Source organism: Dendrobates tinctorius, unplaced genomic scaffold, assembly GCF_039654945.1.
Source record: "Dendrobates tinctorius isolate UK_male_01 unplaced genomic scaffold, ASM3965494v1 ptg000086l, whole genome shotgun sequence".
Classification (NCBI taxonomy): Eukaryota; Metazoa; Chordata; class Amphibia; order Anura; family Dendrobatidae; genus Dendrobates; species Dendrobates tinctorius.
In genome coordinates this window covers 2,238,667-2,261,879 of record NW_027361754.1, presented here as the reverse complement: position 1 = coordinate 2,261,879, position 23,213 = coordinate 2,238,667, and the positions used below count along the sequence as shown (strand labels likewise).

Genomic DNA, 23,213 nt, shown 5'->3' with positions numbered 1-23,213 from the left:
GAAGGCGGGGGGAGCGGATGGAAGGCGGGGGGGCAGATGACAGCGGCGGTACATCGCCGCTGTCATTCAGTGGCAGGGGGCAGATCGCCCCCGTTAACTGGTGGGGGGGGTCGGATCGGTGTCACCAGCCAAGTCCGACGCTACAGCAGCTTCGGACATGGCTGGATTGTAAAAAAAAAAAAAATTGTAATATTTCATCAATTTTCATTGATGAAATATTACTATTGCTCTGATTGGCTGTTTCACTTTTAACAGCCAATCAGAGCGATCGTAGCCACGTGGGGGCGAAGCCACGCCCACCGTGGAGAAGTACAAAGCACCCTGTATCTGCTGGTCGGGTGACCTTTCAGTGACCTAGGTCACCCGACCCGCAGGGGTTTTTTATAGTCATGACGCCACATAGGTGTCACTGGTCAGATTGGCACCAGATTTCATGACGCCTATGTGGCGTCATTGGTCATGAAGGGCTTAAGCAACGCCTATGTGAGGGTGAGTTAATATAGGAGTAGAGGAGTGATATAGTGCAAGAAGCATGTGGGTTTTGGCGACAACTCTGCTCGAAGGGTATAAAGGTATAGTGGAGTGGAATTTTTTAATAATGAAATAAAGTTTAAGTTGTAAGTAGCGAAACACCTCTCTGTGGGGGAAATTATATTTTTCTTGCAGGGCTGGGAATGGGATAATTCCATCAACATTAAAAAGATGGTGGACTCTAGGGATCCCTGCAGCAATCCATAATCGAACGTTCTTAAGGGACTCTGTACCTGGGGAAAAATAGGTATTAGACCTACCGGTAATGATGTTTCCAGGAGTCCATCCTGACAGCACTATGGAGGACGTCCTCCTCCTCCTTACAGGGACAGGAAAGCACACGAGAGGTTAAAAGGCCATGTCCCACCCCCTTTCCCTCAGTGATTTGACAAGTACCACAAGGTGGATGATGCTAGTAACGGTTTAATGAAACAATCATATTACAGCATATGACATAACATAATACAACATAGTATAACATAACAGGGAGGGAACTACCCGTGCTGTCAGGATGGACTCCTGGAAACATCATTACCGGTAGGTCTAATACCTATTTTCCAGGACGTCCACCTGACAGCACTATGGAGAGTACCAAAGCACCTCCTCAGGGTGGGATTACTGCTTGGAGAACTTTTCTCCCGAATGCGGTTTGTTGGCCAGCTAACACATCTAGTTTGTAGTGTTTGCAGAATGTATTAAGACTAGCCCAGGTTGCCGCTCGACAAATTTGATCAACTGACGCCCCCGCCCGCTCGGCCCATGAGGCCGATACCGCCCTTGTAGAGTGGGCTTTTAAGGAATCAGGCGGGCTGGCGCCTTCAGCCTGGTAAGCGTCCGAGATTACTGAGGTAATCCAACGCGCTATGGACGCCTTAGAGGCCTTCTTCCCTTTATTCCTACCACCAAAGAGAACGAACAGGTTCGGGTCGATACGCCAACTATTGGTGGCCTCTAGGTATTCTATAACTGCGCGCCTCACGTCTAGCAAGTGGAGCCGCCGCTCCTTCTCATTTCGGGGATTATCGCAGAAAGAGGGTAACACTACCTCCTGGTTCAGATTTCTTGTAGAGGCTACCTTCGGGGTAAATGCCGGGTCTAACCTTAGGATTATACTATCCTCTCTTATCTGGAGGTATGGATCCTTAGTGGATAGGGCCTGGATCTCCCCTATTCTTTTGGCCGTGGTAATGGCTACTAGAAAGGCCGTTTTACGAGTGAGAGCAGGGATGGCTATCTTCTCACTAAGGGCGAAAGTGTCCGAGCAGAGGAACCGAAGTACCAGGCCCAGGTCCCATGGCGGGGTGAGCTGCCTAATCGTGGGGCGCAGGCGCTGTGTGGCTTTTATAAACCTTATCACCCAGGGATGTGCAGCTAACTGATAATCATAGAAGGCGCTCAAAGCTGAAACCTGGACTTTTAGAGTACTGGGCTTGAGGCCTTTATTAAAACCTGCCTGCAGGAACCCTAGTATGTTAGGGAGATCCGGGGTACCTGCCACGAGCCCAGACCTGCCACCCTCCAAACAGAATCTCTTCCATATCTTCCGATAAATTGCCGACGTCACCGGCTTCCTGCTGGCCTGTAGGGTGGATATGACCTGCTCCGACAATCCTTTTGCCTTCAGGATGTCCCTCTCAGGATCCAAGCCGATAGATGGAGTCTTGCTGGGTCCGGGTGGTGGATCGGGCCCTGGTGGATGATGTTCTCCCACAAGGGCAGCTCGACTGGATCTTCTACTGCCATGGCTCCCAGAAGGGAAAACCAGCTTCTCCTCGGCCAGTATGGCACTATCAATATCACTCTTGCGTGGTCCTCGCGTATCTTTCTGAGCACTGCCGGTATGAGGGCCAGTGGTGGGAACGCATAAGAGAGGGATTCTCCCCAAGTCTGACTCAGGGCGTCTACGCCCTCTGGATGGTCCATCGGATTTAGGGAGTAGAATCTGGGAACCTTCGAGTTCTTGCGGCTTGCGAAGAGATCTATACTGGGGTTCCCCCAGCGCTGACAAAGCTGGTTGAAGATCTCTATGTTCAATTCCCACTCTGTCGGGTGGATCTGTTGTCTGCTCAGGTAGTCCGCCACTTCGTTTTGGGAACCCTCTAGATGTACCGCGGTCACGGATCGAACTGTCCGTTCTGCCCACGTGAATATCTTTTCCGCCAGTGCCTGTAGTGGTTGATGCCTGGTTCCTCCTTGGTGTTTCAGGAATGCCACTGTCGTTGTATTGTCGGATAAAATGCGAACATGACGACTCTTTAGTACCGACCGGTTTCTCCGCAACGCTTCCCAGACCGCGAAGAGTTCCTTGAAATTGGAGGATCTGGCCTTGATGCTTGCTGGCCACTTCCCCTGGAAGATCTTCCCTTCTATGTGGGCTCCCCATCCCCACGCACTTGCGTCTGTGGTGACTACCACGTATGGAGAGGTTGTCCAATGCACGCCCACCTGAAGGTTCCTGGCCTGTAACCACCAGCGAAGGGACTCCTTTACTCGTCCTGAGAGTCTTAGGGGTTTGTCTAGCGACGCCTGACTCCTGTCCCACCTCGCGAGAATTTCTCTTTGTAACAACCGCGAGTGGAATTGGGCCCAACGGACACACTGGATGCAGGCCGTCATGAGGCCCAGGACCTCCATTGCTTCCCTTATGGAGCATTGACGCTTCAACAGACCTCTGGTTCTGGCCTGAATGGACTTCTGCTTCTGCTCGGGTAGCCAGGATATTCTGTCGGCTGAGTCTAGGAGGACTCCCAGGAATACCTTTCTGGTGTTTGGTGTGAGGTCCGACTTCTCCCAGTTGATCACCCAGCCCAGGAACTCCATCACAGTAGTTGTTCGGATCCTGTCTCGGATGAGCGCTTCTTTGGATCTTGCCACCAGTAAGAAGTCGTCCAGGTACGGCACAATCACAATACCCTGATCTCTCAGGTAGGCCACCACCTCTACCACCAGCTTTGTAAAGATCCTGGGAGCTGAGGCCAGCCCGAATGGAAGACCCTGGAACTGGCAGGTCCGGGCTAGTGAACTGATCGCGAACCTTAGTAGGCTTTGGGATGAGGGATGAATAGGAACCTGATAATATGCCTTTTTTAGGTCTAGGGTGCACATAACTGCGTCCCTGTCTATCAGAGGAATTGCGGATCGGATTGATTCCATCCGGAACCTCCTGTATCTGACCCAAGCATTTAGTGGCTTCAGGTTTATGATGGTGCGGGCCTCGCCGGATTTCTTTGTAATTGCAAACAGGGAAGAGTAGTGACCTTTTCCTCTTTCTGATGGTGAAACTGGTATTATGACCCCTGAGTCTAACATGTCCTGAAGATCCGACCACATTGCGGAGTCCTCCCGGACGACAGTGGGGGCAATATATCTGTCGGGGGGAGGAGAATAGAGCTCTATCCTGTAACCTTCGCTGATGGTTCTGAGGACCCACTGATTGTTGGTGACTCGCGACCAGTTTGCTGCAAAGTGGCGAAGTCTCCCCCCAATGCCTATGGCGTCATTGTCTCCTCGACCTAGATGTCGATGCAAATGGGGGACCTCTGTTCTTCCCACTTTGGCTGAAGGAGCCTCTGTAGGAGCTTCTATTAGACCTCGCCCGGCCCCTAAACTCTGACTGTCCTCTGAAGAAGGAGCCTCTCCGAAAGGACTGGGACCGCCTGGGCTTTTCTTCCGGAAATCCCTTATTCTTATCAGACACCAGCTCAAGGATATTATCCAGGGCTGGACCAAACACCCTCAGACCCGAGAAAGGGATGGCACATAACTTGGCCTTAGAAGGGTTATCCCCCGACCAGGATCTAAGCCAGACTGCTCTCCGGGCCGCATTAGAGAGGGAGCTGTTTCTGGCCGCAAACCTAACTGATTCCGCCAACGTATCCGACAGGAACGCCGTGGCTGATTTAAAAAAAGAGGAAGAGATGCTAGTATCTCTGACCTCGGGGTCTTGTTGGTTAGGTTTTCCTCCAACTGCCCCAACCACAGGAACATAGACCTGGCCACCGAGGTGGCTGCTATGTTGGCTCTAATCATGGCCGCCGACGTCTCCCATGTTCTTTTTAACAAGACGTCCGTCTTTCTATCCATTGGGTCTCGAAGACCGGATGAGTCCTCGGCTGGGATAGCCGATTTCTTCGTAACCTTGGCAACCGGGACGTCGATCTTAGGGACTTCTTCCCACGCCCGAGTTTCCTCGGGATCGAAGGGCAGTCTATTTTTAAAGCTTCGGGAGAGTGTCAACCGACGCTCTGCTTCCTTCCACTCCTCCTGGATCATTGCTTTGATGTGCTCGCTCACAGGGAACACCACCTGTTTGCGGGACACCAGTCCTCCAAACATTAAGTCCTGTCTGGACTGTGGCTTAGGGACTTCTTCTATCTGCATGGTATTTCTGACCGCGTGTACCAGCTCGTCCGTATCCTCCAGTCTGAATAGGTACTTTCTGTTCTGTTCCTGACTATCCCCCAGGATCTCGCCTTCTTCCTCCTGATCTGAGTTCCGGAAATCGGATTCCTCGCTAGGGCTCGCCTCTGATACTGGGACTGGTTCCCACCTCGGACGCTTGCGACCTGGCCCAGGGCTGGGGGATCGACGCCGGGACGTAGAGGCCTGAATCTCTTCCCTTATCAGCGACCTCATTTCGGAAAGCAGAGATGGCTGTTCCTCGCCTATGACTCTGGAGGTACAGGGACCGCATAGGGTCTTGCTATAGGTGTCTGGCAGCTTTACTCTGCACACCGGACATCTGACTGATTTGGCGGTGGCTTTCGCCGGGTCCTTCCCCGAGGGGGACTCAGCCGGGGTTCCCTTTTCCTGATAATATAAGGGGCACCTCATCAGATCTGGGCTGTGGGGACGGGTGGGGAGGGTGGTCTGCGCTATGCGCACTTACCCCTCCACCAGATGCAGTGTTGCCTTCCATTCCCTGGCGTCCGATGCAGTCACACAGCCTGGAACCACCTGTGACGACTCTGGAGAACGCTTTGGTCCAGGAGCGCGCGCGCCCTGGATTTGAAACCGGCGTCTGACGTCACCGGATGTGACGCTGGTAAGCCGCGCCTCCACTTCCTGCCGGGCATCTGCGCGCGACCGCGCTCGGCGCGTGCAGGGAGCCGTTCCTGCTATGGTGCTCCGGCCTCCACTGCCCAGCGTCGGCGACGTCCTGCGGGTACTCGGCCCGCCGCCCCACTTCTGTCGGTGCCCGCATGGCCAGCCGCCTGCGGGGAGCCGACCCGTCCTGGAGCCGAGAGCCCCCCCACCGGGAGGAACGGCTCCCTCCAGGAGCGCCGTCCTGCTCCTGGCCTTTGGAGCCGAGGGACTCCCCACCGGGAAGTTTCGGCCCCGGGACCTCTTGACAGGGGAAGGATTGGACCGGCCGCACGATCCCCTGGGTCCCTCCGGTAAGCTCTCGCGTGTCCCTCCGTGCAGGGACAGGAAAAACACTGAGGGAAAGGGGGTGGGACATGGCCTTTTAACCTCTCGTGTGCTTTCCTGTCCCTGTAAGGAGGAGGAGGATGTCCTCCATAGTGCTGTCAGGTGGACGTCCTGGAAACTGGGGATTACCCCAGAGGGGGGGCGAGAGGTAAGAATTGTGAGATTAGCTGTGAAGAATATTTCAGTGAGTCCCAAATCTTAAGGGAATGTGTCTTGATGGGGTTCCAACTTTGTTTACGTTGAGCTGGGAGGATCCAAAGTAGGGCATCAAGGGTATCCAGTGACATTCAGGAGCTTCCAATGATGGCCACAGAGGAGGCTCTGAATAAGCATGATATAAGGCCAGCTGAGCTAGTTGAGCTGCTTGGTAGTATCTGGAAAGGTTGAGAACTCCCAGACCACCTTTAATAATAATAATAATAATAATAATTTTTATTTATATAGCGCCAACATATTCCGCAGCACTTTACAATTAAGCGGGGACATGTACAGACAATAAATTCAATACAAGTTATGACAATTCAAACAATGACATTAGGAGTGAGGTCCCTGCTCGCAAGCTTACAATCTACAAGGAAATGGGGGGACACAGTAGGTGAGAAATGCTTGTTAATTCAGGTCTGGCAATTATAATAGGGATTTTCATATAAAGCTGCATGATCCGGTCATCAGCCCGTGTGTTTAAGTGCAATAGACAAGAGAGAAGAGAGCGTGTTTGCGTTGTGTGCCAGGGCTGCCTTTGTCTGTGTCGGGTCTTTCTGCGTATAGAAGGTGCTGCTTCATCTAGGGCATTCTTCAGTGTATTATTGAAGTGTGACAATGCTATGTCTGGACAGGAGAGGGTGGAGATGGGGGCTAAAGATGTGTGGAGATTGTCCCTAAGCTGTTGGGTATTAATGGTACGTGTATTCCGATAAGTGTGGTAAGTGGGGGTGTCCCGGGTGAGGAGACAATTCTTGACAGAGAAGGAAAGAAGGTTGTGGTCCGAGAGCGGGAGAGGTGAATTAGTAAAGTCGTGCAGCGAGCCGGGACGGGAGAAAACCAGGTCCAGAGTATTCCCGTCCTCATGTGTAGGAGAATTAGTAAACTGTGAGAGGCCGAATGAAGAAGTTAGAGAAAGAAGATGAGAGGCAGACTGGGAGAGCGGATCATTGATGGGGATGTTAAAGTCTCCCATGATGAGGGTGGGGATGTCACAGGACAGAAAGTGAGTAAGCCAGGTGGTGAAGTGGTCTAGAAACTGGTGGGAGGAGCCTGGAGGGCGATAAACGACCGCCACTCATAAGGAGAAGGGCTTAAAGAGTCTGACGGCGTGGACTTCAAAGGAAGGAAATGTAAGTGAGGGAACCGGGGGGATGACCTGGAAAGCACATTGTGATGAAAGGAGCAAACCAACACCTCCACCCTGTCTGTTCTCAGGTCTGGGGGTATGTGAAAATTTCAGCCCACCAAACGAGAGAGCGGCAGCAGCGGTGGTGTCTGAATGCTGGATCCAGGTTTCTGTAATAGCCAGAAGGTTAAGGGAATTAGAGAGAAAAAGATCGTGAATGTAAGTCAGTTTGTTACACACAGACCGTGCATTCCAGAGAGCACATTGGAAAGTGAGAGGAGAAGGAATGCACTGAATGTTAATAAGATTAGCAGAGTTTCTATATGCAGCTGGAGGAGAGTAATGTATGCTGGTGGAGGGAGGCCCAGGGTTGGGGGAGATGTCACCTGCAACTATTAAAAGGAGAAAAAACAGAAAAAGCAGGTGGTGGGATGATTTGTATGAACGTTTTGAGTGCTGCATGGAGGTTTTGGATGGTTTGGTGTGGGTAAGAAATGTCAATAGAGCCTCAGAGTTAAACATGGGAGAGGGGAAAAGGGAGGGGTGAATATGCAGAGAGTGCACAGAATGTGTAAAAGGGCAGGCGAGTTGTTAAAAAGCAGAAGTGAAGACAAATAAGCAGCAGGTTAATATGATCAATGCATATGTAGTACGACTGACCAAGAAGCATGCGTGCATGAAAAACTTATGCACCTTACCTGTCTCCTGCCCTTTCCAACTGCATTGTCTAACTGCAAAACACTTGATCCTGTTGCCCTTAATATCTGTTGCACGCGTGCTATCCCAGCCAGAGCTAAATATATATGAAATGAAATGTCTGCTAGCTTCAGCCACCAAAAGGCCACAATCAGTAATTAACCAATTAGCACAAGGCCAGAGCAGGCATTACTATGCAGGGTAAATAACTAACGCTGGACAAGGCCATCAAACAGAGAAAGGGGAAAAAAAAAAAAAACACACACCTTTCTACACTTCAAAGCAGAAACCAAATAGATAAAAAATAAAGACCCACCACAGGAGTGATGGAATGAAATACCATAAAAATATCTGGCACTATATGATGCAGTTCACACTTGTCAGACAGCATACATGGATGATGGAATGAAATACCTGTGTGAAGAAGAGAAGAGAGGAACATCAGCTTCAATGCATTGTCTAACTGCAAAACACTTGATCCTGTTGCACGCGTAAGCCCGCACGCGTGCTATCCCAGCCAGAGCTAAATATATATGAAATGAAATGTCTGCTAGCTTCAGCCACCAAAAGGCCACAATCAGTAATTAACCAATTAGCACAAGGCCAGAGCAGGCATTACTATGCATGGTAAATAACTAACGCAGGACAAGGCCATCAAACAGAGAAAGGGAAAAAAAAAAAAAAAAAAAAAAAAACACAACACACTTTTCTACACTTCAAAGCAGAAACCAAATAGATAAAAAATAAAGACCCACCACAGGAGTGATGGAATGAAATACCATAAAAATATCTGGCACTATATGATGCAGTTCACACTTGTCAGACAGCATACATGGATGATGGAATGAAATACCATAAAAATATCTGGCACTATATGATGCAGTTCACACTTGTCAGACAGCACACATGGATGATGGAATGAAATACCATAAAAATATCTGGCACTATATGATGCAGTTCACACTTGTCAGACAGCATACATGGATGATGGAATGAAATACCATAAAAATATCTGGCACTATATGATGCAGTTCACACTTGTCAGACAGCATACATGGATGATGGAATGAAATACCATAAAAATATCTGGCACTATATGATGCAGTTCACACTTGTCAGACAGCATACATGGATGATGGAATGAAATACCATAAAAATATCTGGCACTATATGATGCAGTTCACACTTGTCAGACAGCACACATGGATGATGGAATGAAATACCATAAAAATATCTGGCACTATATGATGCAGTTCACACTTGTCAGACAGCATACATGGATGATGGAATGAAATACCATAAAAATATCTGGCACTATATGATGCAGTTCACACTTGTCAGACAGCATACATGGATGATGGAATGAAATACCATAAAAATATCTGGCACTATATGATGCAGTTCACACTTGTCAGACAGCACACATGGATGATGGAATGAAATACCATAAAAATATCTGGCACTATATGATGCAGTTCACACTTGTCAGACAGCACACATGGATGATGGAATGAAATACCATAAAAATATCTGGCACTATATGATGCAGTTCACACTTGTCAGACAGCATACATGGATGATGGAATGAAATACCATAAAAATATCTGGCACTATATGATGCAGTTCACACTTGTCAGACAGCATACATGGATGATGGAATGAAATACCATAAAAATATCTGGCACTATATGATGCAGTTCACACTTGTCAGACAGCATACATGGATGATGGAATGAAATACCATAAAAATATCTGGCACTATATGATGCAGTTCACACTTGTCAGACAGCATACATGGATGATGGAATGAAATACCATAAAAATATCTGGCACTATATGATGCAGTTCACACTTGTCAGACAGCACACATGGATGATGGAATGAAATACCATAAAAATATCTGGCACTATATGATGCAGTTCACACTTGTCAGACAGCATACATGGATGATGGAATGAAATACCATAAAAATATCTGGCACTATATGATGCAGTTCACACTTGTCAGACAGCATACATGGATGATGGAATGAAATACCATAAAAATATCTGGCACTATATGATGCAGTTCACACTTGTCAGACAGCATACATGGATGATGGAATGAAATACCATAAAAATATCTGGCAATATATGATGCAGTTCACACTTGTCAGACAGCATACATGGATGATGGAATGAAATACCTGTGTGAAGAAGAGAAGAGAGGAACATCAGCTTCAATGCATTGTCTAACTGCAAAACACTTGATCCTGTTGCACTTAATATCTGTTGCACGCGTAAGCCCGCACGCGTGCTATCCCAGCCAGAGCTAAATATATAACCTTTTAAGCAGTGCCAATAGAGAGTAGCTCTGTTGACTCTAGGGAGGCTGTCCTTCCAAATAAATGTGTTGACTAGCCGCTGGGCTATTTTGAGATAGTGTAAAGGGAAAAGTATTGGCAGGACTCGGAATAGGTAGAGCAATTTGGGGAGTATGGTTATTTTGAGCACCCGAGCCAAGAGAGATGTAATTTCTCCCATATTTGAATTAACAAGCGGATTTTGGGTAGCATTTGAGGATAGTTAGCTGAAAAGCGGGAGTCTAGATTGGCTGTCAATTTCATTCCTAAGTATTCTAGGTAGTTAGTGGCCCACTGAAAGGGCAAGCCCTATTGAAACTGCGAGAAAGTAGTAGTGGGAAGGGATATGTTCATGGCGTATGATTTTAATTGATTAACCTGTAAGCCAGAAATGTGTTCAAAGTTACTAAGCGATTGAAGTAAAGCTGGCAGAGATGTCTGTGGGGCAGATAGGAGAAGTAATATATCGTCTGGAAACATGAAAAGCTTATGGGAAACTGATGCAATGTCTATTTTTTGAATATTAGTGTTAAGACGGAGATGGATAGCTAATGGTTCCACTACGAGAAGGAATAGAAGAGGTGATAGAGAACATCCTTGGCGATTGCCTCTTCTAACAGAAAACGATGCAGACGAAAAGCCATTATAGCGGAAGTAAGCCGATGTGGAACTATAAAGAGCGCAAATCCATGAAAGAAAGTGGTCTGGAAACTTCCATTTCTGCAAGACTGCAAAGAGATATGGCAGGAAATAGAGTCAAAAGCTTTTTTAATATCAAGCGACAATAACATACGTGCTAGGTTACACTGTTTGCAGAGGTGCAATAGATGGAAGATTCTACGTATGTTATCTGAGGCTTGTCTACAGGAAATAAAACCGACCTGGTTTCTATGTATTAAAGATCCTAGGCCCGAGTTTAGGCGTTGAGACAGGATTTTAGCTAAGATCTTGAGATCTATATTGATAAGGGATATTGGTCTGTAGTTAGACCACAACAGGTGATCTGCGTTAGGTTTCGGTAACATGAATATTGCAGCCATTAAGGAAGCTGAGCCTGGTTTATAACCATCTCTTAAAGAATTGAAATAGCTAGTGGAGCTAAGGGGTTAGAACAGGCGCGTATTTCTTATAATAAAGGGCAATGAATCCGTCCGGGCGTGGTTTTTTATTAGGTTTCAGCTGCTGGATTGCTGCTTCAGTTTCACCAGGAGTGATGGCTTGATTTAGAATATCGATCATATTCGAGTTAGAGGCTGGGAGAAGAACAGAGTCTAAAAAGGCATCTAGCATTTCTGTGTTAACAGTGGAGGTGTCGTTATTTAGCTGTTCAAGGTTTTGTTGGAACATATGGGTAATCTTTTGCGGGTTGGATGTAATGCCTGGCGTTGTACGTAAACGTATGGGAGGACGGGGGAACGGTAGACATTTTAGTTGGCGGGCTAGGTTGGAATTATTCTAATTATTAAGAGCGTAAAAGCGCTGGTGTGACCATCGGATAGCGCGGTCTGCATTTTCAGAAAGACAAAGGTCAAGTTCAGCGCGAGCATGGGAAGGTCTTGATATGTTATAGGGGAAGGTGAGCTCTTCATTTGGGACTCTAAGACTATCACTCTACCTTCCCGATCTGCTATTTTTATACCTCTATCTCTCCTCTTGTGAGAGGCTTCCTGAATGCAGTAACCTCTAATCACTGCTTTATGAGCTTCCCCACAGGGAATTCAGTGTAGAGGCAGATTGTTGATTCAGAGAGAAATAATCATCAAGATGATTTTCGAGTCTTTGAGCAATATCTGGTTAGGAGAGTAAAGCCCCCCGTTACACACTGCGATATCGCTAGCAATATCGCTGTAAAGTCACCGATTTTGTGACGTTGCAGCGATATTGTTAGCGATATCGCTGCATGTGATACTTACCTCCGACCGGCTCCCCCGCTGGTTATCGCTGATCGCACGAGAAGCTCCTGGATCACTCCTCGTCGGTCACTTCCTGCGGCGCTTCCTGCTGTGACGATGAGCGAAGCATGGAGCCGGGTGGGAGGACGCAGGATCGCCGCGTCTGACAGGTAAGTAGCGATCCCCGACCCCAGCGATGTCGCTAGTGAGATCTCGTCATCAGCTTCCTGCTGTGGCGACGCGTGGACGCGGGCGGGAGGACGTCTTCATCGTCGCGTCTGACAGGTAAGTAGCGACCGCCGACCGCTGCTATGTCGCTGGTGAGATCTGCCTGTGTGGCAGCTCACTAGCGACCACCTAGCGATGCACCAGCGATCCTGACCGCGTCATATCGCTGGTCGGGATCGCTGGCGAGTCGCTAGATGTAACGGTACCCTAAGGAGTTGTTCAGAGTCCAGTTAAATGAACGTGGTCATGGGTGGAGTGTGGAGAAAGTGAATTGAATTGGGGATGATCCGACCAGGGAGTAGACACAACAGAGATGTTCAGCACATTTAGTATGATGCCAGATGTACAAAAATGTGATCTATTTTAGTGTAAACTAATTGGCGTTGGGAGAAATAAGTGTAGTCACTATCTGAGGGGTGTAGGTCTCTCCATAAGTCTACCCATTGGTGTTGTAAGGAGTTTATTGAGAGCACCTGAGTTGAAGGATGCGGCTCTGAAGGGGATGGGCGCTGGGAACCTATAGACTTTCCAGGCTAGTTTTAAGCATGCAGTTAGAATCACCACATAACAGAGTGGTGCCTTGGGCATGTTCCGAGACCAGGTCGAAAATCCAAAAGAAAAAGGCAGCTTGATGGGTTTTGGGAGCATAATAGGAAACAATAGTTACCATCTTGTCTGAGAGAGCCGGTCACCATTAAATAACGAACTTCTTTATTGACAACCGACGTTTTAAAGACAAAGGGGACAGACTTTTTGAAGCAAAGGGCGAAACTTTGGTTTTGAGGCGTCTGCTGTATAAAAGAGTGGGTAGGAGGTGGACAAACATTTTGGGTATGAATTTCTTGAGAAATGTGTTTCCTGAAGACAAACCACGTCTACTTGTTGGGACCTATAATAGCGGAAGGCCTTAGTATGTTTGTGCGGAGAATTAAGTCCCCGCACATTATGGTACATAATAGTTAATGGCATGATAAAGGAGTCTTAGAAGTGCGTATGGTGGCTTCTAATTGTGACCTGTAGCTGAAATTGGGAGTGATGTTTTGGAAAAGACCATATCGATTAAATTTACTCGGGCGAGTGAAGAGAATGGGGGATTGAACAGGCTGAACAAACCCAGTGACTTGTTTAGGGTAGAGGGAACTTATAGGGAAAAAAAGGGTTAGCCTTAAGAATGGTAAAGCACAATGCGCTGAGCAGCAGTGTCTGAAAACACTGAAGGGTCATGTGGGTTTGCCAGGGTCAACGCAACCTAATACGAAATAGCTAAAATTAGATAACGGAAATGGGTAGGGTAAGCTGGATAAGTTAAAGGACAAAGCTGTCAAGAGAAGATTGCATATACGAATACAGGAAACTTATACAAATATTGATATGCACTGTGTAGGAAGGGTACGGAGTAACCTGAAAGGCAAATCAAACTTAGGTTCAGTATCAATTAAGTAGGGGTTAGGCCGGGCAACTCTCAAAATTGAGAAGCAATGTTAGGCAACTTACAACCCAATTTTTTAGGGACCACCTCACATTTGAAGTGAGTTTGGGGGGTCAATATAACAGAAAATACCCAAAGTGACACCATTATAAAAACTGCACCCCTCAAGATTCGCAAAACCACATTCAAAAAGTTTATTAACCCTTCAGGTGCTTCACAAGAACAAAAGCGGAAGGAAAAAAAAAATGAACATTTTACTTTTTTTCACAAAAAATTAACTTTGGAACCAAACTTTTTTTATTTTCATAAGGGTATCAGGAGAAAATGGACCACTAAATTGGTTGTGCAATATCTCCTGAGTACGCCAATACCCCATATGTGGGGGAAAGAATGTTTGAGCGCATGGCAGGGCTCAGAAGGGAGGGAGCACCGTTTGACTTTTTGAACGCAAAATTGGCTGGAATCAATGGTGGGCGCCATGTCGCGTTTGGAGACCCCCTGATGTACCTAAACAGTGGAAAACCCCCAATTCTAACTCCAACCCTAACACAGTCCCAATTCCAACCCTAACCCCAACGCAACCTTAACCCTAGCCCCAACCTTAGCTTTAACCCTAACCCCAGCCCTAACCTTAGGTCTAACCCTAGATCTAGCCCTAACCCTAACTGCAAAGAATGGAAAAAAAACACTTTTTTTTTTATTTTACAATTTTTACCTAAGGGGGTGACAAAGGGGGGTTTGATTTACAATTTTTTTTATTTTTATCATTGTGTTAGGGTCTATCACAGTGATCAAAATGAACCAATAGGAAAAATCTATTGTTACCGGGTGCCGGCCGTCAGATCTCGTTGGGTGCACTGTGCATGCGCTTGCCATTTTCTTCCTGGAAGAAGATGGAGAGCCGGGGGACGGAGCCGGAGGGTCCAGGGACATCGGAGATACGGGGGAGGCTCGGGGCACACCATTTCTCTCTCTTTTGGTTTGCTACATCATATCAGAGGAAAGAGAAATTAATAGGAAAGCGGACCTTCTATTTTGTGATCACAGTTATTTGGTGAATAACGGTGATCATGAGACTGGGGACGGTAAAAACAGACACGAATCATATTCTCTGGGGTCTCAGCTACCCCCCGTAGCTGAGACCGCAGAGATTTTTTGATGCTCGGGGGGGCGCTATAAACTTATTTCTCAACGCCGTTAAAAAGCAGTGCTGAGGAATAAGTACTCTTAACTGCCGCCGTTAAAAGGCGCATCGGCAGTCATTAAGGGGTTAATACGGGTTTTAGTCTGGACTAAAATATTTGTTTTTTTAATGGCCTTCGGCTCAATCTCGATCCATGGCGACATGATGGATGAACACTCTGTAGGAAGATCGGTCTTGTACAAGCCTAGATAGGTCCATCAGGGTCTTCTCCGACGTTATCTTGATAGTTTAAAGCAGTTGGTTTGTTGGCCTTCCTCTTTGCATTGTTCCTTCTAGTCTCCCGACCATGATATCCTTCTCCACTGATTGCTCTCTTTGTTTGATGTGCCCACAGCAGGCAAGTCGTAGCTTGGTGGTCCTTGCTTTCAATGACATTTCTGGCTTAATTTGTTCCAAGATTGATTTGTTTTTTCTTCTTGCCATTAACGGTATTGATAACATCCTTCTCCAGCACCACATTTCGACACTGATTCTCCTTCTGTCTTGTGTCTTTATTGTTCAGGTTTCAAAACCGTATATTACTACAGAAAAAAAATCAGGCTATTTAAAAGCCGGTTACCTTTTTTGTCTCATTAATTTTGTTTGGTATTTATTATTTTTATTTATTTGGCGTAATAACAATAATTTGAAGTAATTCTTTTCAGTTGTGCTTTTTCTGTTTTCCATTCTTGATTCTATGGTGGAGCAGACGGGTTGTATATATTTATAAGCCGGTATCTTCGTAGCCAGTGAAATGTTCCTCGATTTGAAGACCTTGTCCAGTGACTTCATTGTTTATTTGCCCATAGCGATTCTCCTATTGAATTTGAATTATTGTTGAATCTTCAGTGATCATTGATCAGAGTAGGTTGGAGTCTTTTATAAACTTCCAGTTCAATGCTGTCTCAGATGTGTACCGCTTGTACCTGGGGGTAGTCAACATTTGTATTCTTTTGTGTTGAGTAGCAGTTCCATGTTTGAGCTTTCCATCTTGACACTCAGTAATAAGTCATTTATTCCATCTATGTTTGTTGTTATGCACATTTATCGTGTCCCACTGTACAATTGTTCAAGCTTACCTTAGGAGGGATTTTTGCTAAATCTTCTGATGGCGGAGTTAAGGTACTGTCACACTTAGCGATGTACCAGCGATCCCGACCAGCGATATGACGCAGTCAGGATCGCTGGTACATCGCTAAGTGGTCGCTAGTGAGCTGCCACACAGGCAGATCTCACCAGCGACATCACTGGGGATGGGGGTCGCTACTTACCTGTCACACCAGGCGATCCTGCGTCCTCCCGCCCGGCTCCACGCGTCGCTCGTCGTCACAGCAGGAAGAGCCGCAGGAAGCTGACGACGAGAAACGGTCCAGGATGTTCTCGCGCGATCAGCGATAACCAGCGGGGGAGCGGGTTGTAGGTAAGTATCAGACACAGCGATATCGCTAGCAATATCGCTATAACGTCACAAGTTATAGCGATATTGCTAGCGATATCGCTTAGTGTGGCAGTACCTTTAGACTTGAGCTATAGGTGTCTACCACGTACCACTCTGAGGGCAGTAACAGTTTGTAAACAAGTCTTGCCTAGGATTTTGCACGCTGCTGCCTCTACACATATGTGCACATAGGTTACTACTGCCACAGGGGACAGTCCAGGAGAGGGGCAGGCTAAACAGATGTATCTTGAGAAAGGCGACATTACGCCGAAACGTAGATTTGCACTTGTCTATATTCCTTTGGGTTTATTATTTGGAAATAATGATCTTTTTGCTTTATTAAATTTGAGACATTTTTAAATGCCGGCGTTTACCAATTTGAATGACCATATTATAGCATAAATGCTTTTTTTGGCCAACAATACAAGCATTTAAGTGAAAGAAATACCCCCAAAAGGGTGAAGAATGCACAATCCCTTCTGCTCCATGGTTTATCCCTAACCCATATCTGCTGGTATTTTAGTGGGTCTGTATCTTGTCAGTCATTATTACAGTTCACTTTCTGGACATCTTTGCTTCATTCCTTGTTTTTCACTGATTATTGCAAAAAAAATTAAGTGTGTGAAAAAATAAATCCCCAGAAACACCAGGTTGACATGTAGACATACACAGAAGTACTAGAAATGTATTTATAGCTAATTAACAGCACTGATGTGAGCAGGTTAAATGCTGATTATTCATCCATCAACCAGACCTTATCGCTTGCTGCGCATACAAAGATGAGAAAATACGATAAATCCAAAAATAAAGTGCTGATTCTGAGATTCCTGACTGCAATCCTGATATATATTGGGGGAGTTCGACCACATTGTTGGCATTGTTGGACAGGCGTGATGAGGGATGAGACGCTTTCTGATGGGAGAAGAGTATTGGAGATTACGCAGGATTTAAAGCGGTAGAGTTTGTCATTAAAGTGTCTTTGTATCGGAGGAAGCTCATGTGAACTGATTGACTTTCCAATGGTTTACTTGATGCTAACAAGTAACAACATCATGGTCATTACTCTCCTGAACTCCTTCATCCTTACACTGTGATCCCCCACACTGTTATAACACCTCTTCTACTGTTTCCAGCATGCAATGCTCTGTCATTGGCCTCCTACAAGATCAGTACATTCCTCTCCTGAAATATTCTGTGCTGCTCAGGGTCTGCTCCATTCACACTGTACCTTACAGACTGTCATCACCTCACTTGTTTCCATTCCTTTCCTATTATCATGAGACTATCCGTCACGCGCAGCCATGTCCTTACTAAAACCATCCGTCAAAAGTTTTACCATAACCAGGTTCCCCGCATCATGTTCCCACATGCTTTATTTTGTAGCCCTCTGTGTCTGTACTGTTACACACTTAACCTTATGACTGGTCCATACAATCAGGGCAATTGTTACCACCCACCTTTCGTGTCTACCTTTTTCCTCATAGATTGTAAGCTTGCGAGCAGGGCCCTCATTCCTCTTGGTATCTGTTATGATCTATGTGATTTTTATGCTGTAATGTCTATCGTCTGTACAAGTCCCCTCTGAAATGTAAAGTGCTGCGGAATATGTTGGCACTATAGAAATAAAATTTATTATTATTATTATCCATGAGTGAACAAGTCACCACCCCAACAACCAGGTCAGGTGACTCATCACTTGAAATACAGTACTCTGTGCTGATGGAAATCCTTGGGTTTTCTACCTATCCACTTAAAAGTCAAAAGGCTCTTTAGCTTTAATTGTAACTCTGACAATAAAAGGGGTCAGAATCACAGAGTGGGCTGCTGGCGTGGAGCCTGTCAGCTGCTTGACATGTCTTGTGTAAGCCTATCAGGGAATGTGCACTTGACCTGTTAAGGGGTTATTGCCCAAATTGTATTGTAACACGATAGCTAATACATTGCTGAATGATGGAGAGCCCACTGCTGGTACCCCCAAAGATTGTAAGAACGGGGTCCTGGCACAGAAGGTATTGGCATTATGTTGGATGGGGGGGGCTCACGTCCCTCCCTTAGAGCCTGGATGGAATTGGTGAACTCAGTTATTCCGTATGAGCGCACACTATATCAGAGTAGAGGATGTCCGAAAAAATTTGATAAAATTTGGGATAGGTGGAACTCTTCGCACCTTACTCTGTTAAAGCATAATGACTCGACATTGTAAAAAGTTAAGATTTCTATTTTGGGGCATCACATGGAGAGCAACACAATGTAAAATATTAGACGGCGTGATATTAGTTGGTGTAGTTCTAGTTTAGGGACTTTGTATGAGTCATATCTTTCCAAACACGTATAAGACTGAATGATACTTAATGTTCCTTGTTTATTTGTTAATAGGTTTACTACTTATGCAACAAAAAATAAAAAACAAATAAAAAACAAATCTGAACTGAGAAAAGTAAGTTAATGTGTATGCACAATGTAAGTGCATATTAACACATGACCATTAACCAGAGAAAACAAAAAGCAAAAAACAAATATCCTGAACTAAAAAGTAAAAAATATACTGCAAATAATGCATAAAGGTAATAATAATAATAAGGGTATTTAGTAAACATAATTTTGATCAAAATAATGTACAAGCAGTCTAGCCTAAGCTGTTACTAGTGGTTCAGCCGCTCGACCCTTATTCACATTCACGTCACTTGGCAAGTTAAAAGGTTTTAAATACTAGAGTAGGGACTGTCCCACAAGGGTTGCCGTGATGTGGCGGGATGGCTTGTACATTATTTTGATCAAAATTATGTTTACTAAATACCCTTATTATTACCTTTATGCATTATTTGCAGTATATTTTTTACTTTTTACTTATGCAACAGTATAAGGAATTGCATAATCCACATAGTACAAATAATTTAATGTGCACAACTTATTGTCCTTTTGCAAATGCTCCGTAGATCACGTGTCATTTTGGATGTATATGAGAGTATACATTTTATTTTATATATGAGTGTATACATACTATTTGAAAATAGAGGGGGAAGCCAGCACTGCTTAAGGTTAGAACGCATAAATTGGAGTGCATATGCACATAATGTCTAGCTGTATTCAAAAATGAGATATTAGGAAAAAAAAAATTGATCAATTCAATTGAGCCACCCCGCCGCGCCAAGGCAATCTCATATGGGGGGTCCTACTCTATATATTTTTAATAAATGCTGTGCCATTACGGCCTCCTAAATACATTTAGAGCATGACCACATCAAGTGCAATCTGTACCTGAACATTGCTGGATCGCTCCCATGAAGCCAGATGAAGCAAGTGCAGAAGAAGGCCAACCAGGTCTGAACACAGACATATCAGGAATGGCCTCCACACATTGCCTGACCAGCAAACATAGATGAAGGGCGATGTTGGTCCAGACACAGGTGCACAATTAAATAAAGCTTGGGGCAGGGTGGGGCTGCCGTGTGTGTGCACAGCAGCCTAATCCATCACAATGAACACAGAAAAATTATGGCGGACATAACCAAGCGTGCACAGCAACAGTGGTGGTGAGCTTGCTGGTCAGGCAATGTGTGGAGGCTAAACCTGACACGTCTGCATTCAGACCTGGTTGGCCTTCATCCGCACTTGCCTTTTCTGGCATCATGGGAGCGATCCAGAAATGCTCAGGTACGGATTGCATTTAAAGTGGTCTTGCTTTTAATGTATCTAGGAGGCCGTAATGGCACAGTGTTTATTAAAAACGTAGAGTAGGACCCCCCCACATGAGATTGCCTTGGCGCGGCGGGGTGGCTCAATTGAATTGATCAATTTTTTTGCTAAATATCTCATTTTGAATACAGTTAGATGTTATGTGCAAATGCACTTTATGTTATGCGTTCTGACCTTGGCAACGCTGGCTTCTCTTTTCTTTTTTTGTACATTGGTATGTGGCTGACCACCACTGTTGCCGTGCGCGCTGGGTTGTGTTCGCCATTTTTTCTGTGTTCACTGTGATGGATCTAGGCTGCTGTGCACACATACACAGCAGCCCCACCCTGCCCCAAGCTTTATTTAATTGTGCACCTGTATCTGAACCTGCATTGCCCTTCATCTATGCTTGCTGGTCAGGCAATGTGTGGAGGCTAAACCTGACACGTCTGCATTCAGACCTGGTTGGCCTTCATCCGCACTTGCCTTTTCTGGCATCATGGGAGCGATCCAGAAATGCTCAGGTACGGATTGCATTTAAAGTGGTCTTGCTTTTAATGTATCTAGGAGGCCGCAATGGCACAGTGTTTATTAAAAACGTAGAGTAGGACCCCCCACATGAGATTGCCTTGGCGCGGCGGGGTGGCTCAATTGAATTGATCAATTTTTTTGCTAAATATCTCATTTTGAATACAGTTAGATGTTATGTGCAAATGCACTTTATGTTATGCGTTCTGACCTTGGCAACGCTGGCTTCTCTTTTCTTTTTTTTATACATACTATTTGGTGTATTAATAATATATACAAGTATGTACATTCTATTTTGTTGTTAATAAACGAATTTAAAAAAAAGAACAGGGTCCTGAAATGTACATAGATCGGCTATCTCCAGCAGTTCCATAGGCAATACATTGAGCGGTGCATGCCCATTGCTCCATTCCAACGAAGCATTTCAGTGCCCCATTGTGGAAATCAGTCGAGTTCTCGTTGGTCGTGTCTTGTAACATGGTGCGGGGCGGTAGCCGTGGGTGAGGTACTCGTCTCTTACACCCCGGCACGTTACATGAAGCTGAATGCCCTGGCTGAGTGTGGATTTTTGCTATGTGGGCGCTGCCCCCTTGCAGGCCGCAAGAAGCCGGTGCATTTGGTTGGCCAGGACCAGATAATGAGGAAGACCACCATTCGAAAATAAACTTTTTACTGCACAATAACTTGGGTGGGGGTTTACATACAGTAGATAGCGGGCACACAACTATGAATGTTTCCTTCACAATAAGGAGCATTTTTACTCAGTCTTAATTCCTTTCTCGTTACTCATTCATTCTCTATCTCTGCTGTTTCACTTTTCTTCACCACAGCCCAGCTCAGTAGTATAGTCTTGTTAGGCAACTTTCACACATCAGGTTTTTTCCGACAGGCAGGATCCGCCTATTTCTAAAAAAAACGGAACCAGCGAAATCTGCCGCCGGAACCGTTTTGTTTTTTTTCATTAAATTGTATTAGCACCTGATCGCGCCGCATGACCTTCCATTTCTTCCGGTTTTCACCGGATTCGGCTAAAATTTTAATTCCGGCGTCTAGAAAAAACGTCTCATGTAACTTTTTTTGTCTGTGGCGAAAAACCGTACAGCGCCGATTGCAGCGCTTCCGGCCTTTTGCTACAATGCAAGTCTATGGGCGCCGGAATGTGACCTCCTCATCGATCTGATCCGAGAGCGGGAGCCACTGTGGAATATGGGGGACCGCAGCCACGCCGATATCGTTGTGACCCGTCGGCTCTGGGAGCAAGTATGCCAACAACTTTTGGACAACTGGGAGCACCTCGATGTTCGGGCCCAGAATAAAGTGCATAAGTATACACAGTTCAGTTATATTGCTGGAGGTAAAGTGTTGTATACTAACCAATTTGTGCTTTCACTTTTCAGGCGAGAGAATTGTCAAGCGGTGGCGGTCAATCAGGGATCGCTTCAAGAAGGAGTTCAACAAAGAGATGCGGGACCCGAGTGGATCTGGAGGACGCAGGAGCAAGTACAAATATGCCAACGCCCTGTCGTTCCTCCGGTCAACGATGGTGAGCAGAAGGTAAATATTACCCACCACATTTACAAAAATGTTTACATGTCTAACACTTTTTTTGTTTCAGCCAGGGCCATGCAATATCAATATATTAATTATATTTTTTTCTCTTTATTCCACAGCACCATCTGCAGCACTCTGGAGCCTGCAGCGTTGAGCCCTTCAGGGGCGATCCCTCAGGAATCCGCCACCGAGGGACACTTTGACAGTCCCTGCCCATCTACACCTTCCCAGCCTTCCCTCACATCTGATCCCTCAGTCCCACCCCCTTGCGCTGGAGTGTCGTGGCCGACTGCATTGCATGAATCTGCTGGTGAGGATATAGCTTTTGATTTACCCCACCCCTCTGCTGCTGCCACCTCTATACACCTGTGGGTTCTGGGCGGCAGCGCCAGGGGGGATCAGGAAAAGAGCTATGTGCCCGAGTTCTTGCATTTGAATGCATCCTTCCAGAACTGTCTCAATCTGTTGTCTGAGCAAATGACTGCAGGATTTAATTTGCTCAACAACAGTATTATTGAGTTGCACACACTCCTGGTTAGGATGCATTCAGATGCAAGTAAATCTCCTATCCACACATTTTTCCAGTCAGTACTCGAGCGCATGGATAAGCTATCTCCTGACCAGCAGATGCATGTAATGCAATCGTGCCAGTCTGATCTAGCGCATGTTAGCTCCCAAGCCCCTCAACCCACCCCGGCACTTCCTCCGACACCTGCCCCCCCCCTCCTGCCACTGTCCCTCCTCCCCCTCCTATGCAATACCACCATCCTGCCCCTTACCAGCATCATGCCCCGTACCAGTATCCTGCCCCGTACCAACATACCGCCCCATACCACATCATCCATGCCTCCACTCCCTGCCCACTACCACCAGTCTCCTTCAACACCCATCATGCTCCAAACACAACCCTCTTCCCCTCTCTCCACCTCTTCTGCCTCCCAATCCATCCACTCTACCCCTC

The 23,213-nt window shown here is 46.1% G+C and overlaps 1 long non-coding RNA gene across 1 annotated transcript in view; it reads right to left on the bottom strand.

Annotated features, from left to right (window-relative positions):
- The window catches only part of LOC141098034 (uncharacterized), a 44,111-nt gene extending 24,241 nt beyond the window's left edge, over positions 1-19,870 (bottom strand). Inside the window, exon 1 of the long non-coding RNA XR_012234120.1 lies at positions 19,757-19,870. This is a non-coding gene — a long non-coding RNA (uncharacterized lncRNA). The remainder of the gene's footprint in view (positions 1-19,756) is intronic.
- Positions 19,871-23,213: the final 3,343 nt, after the last annotated feature.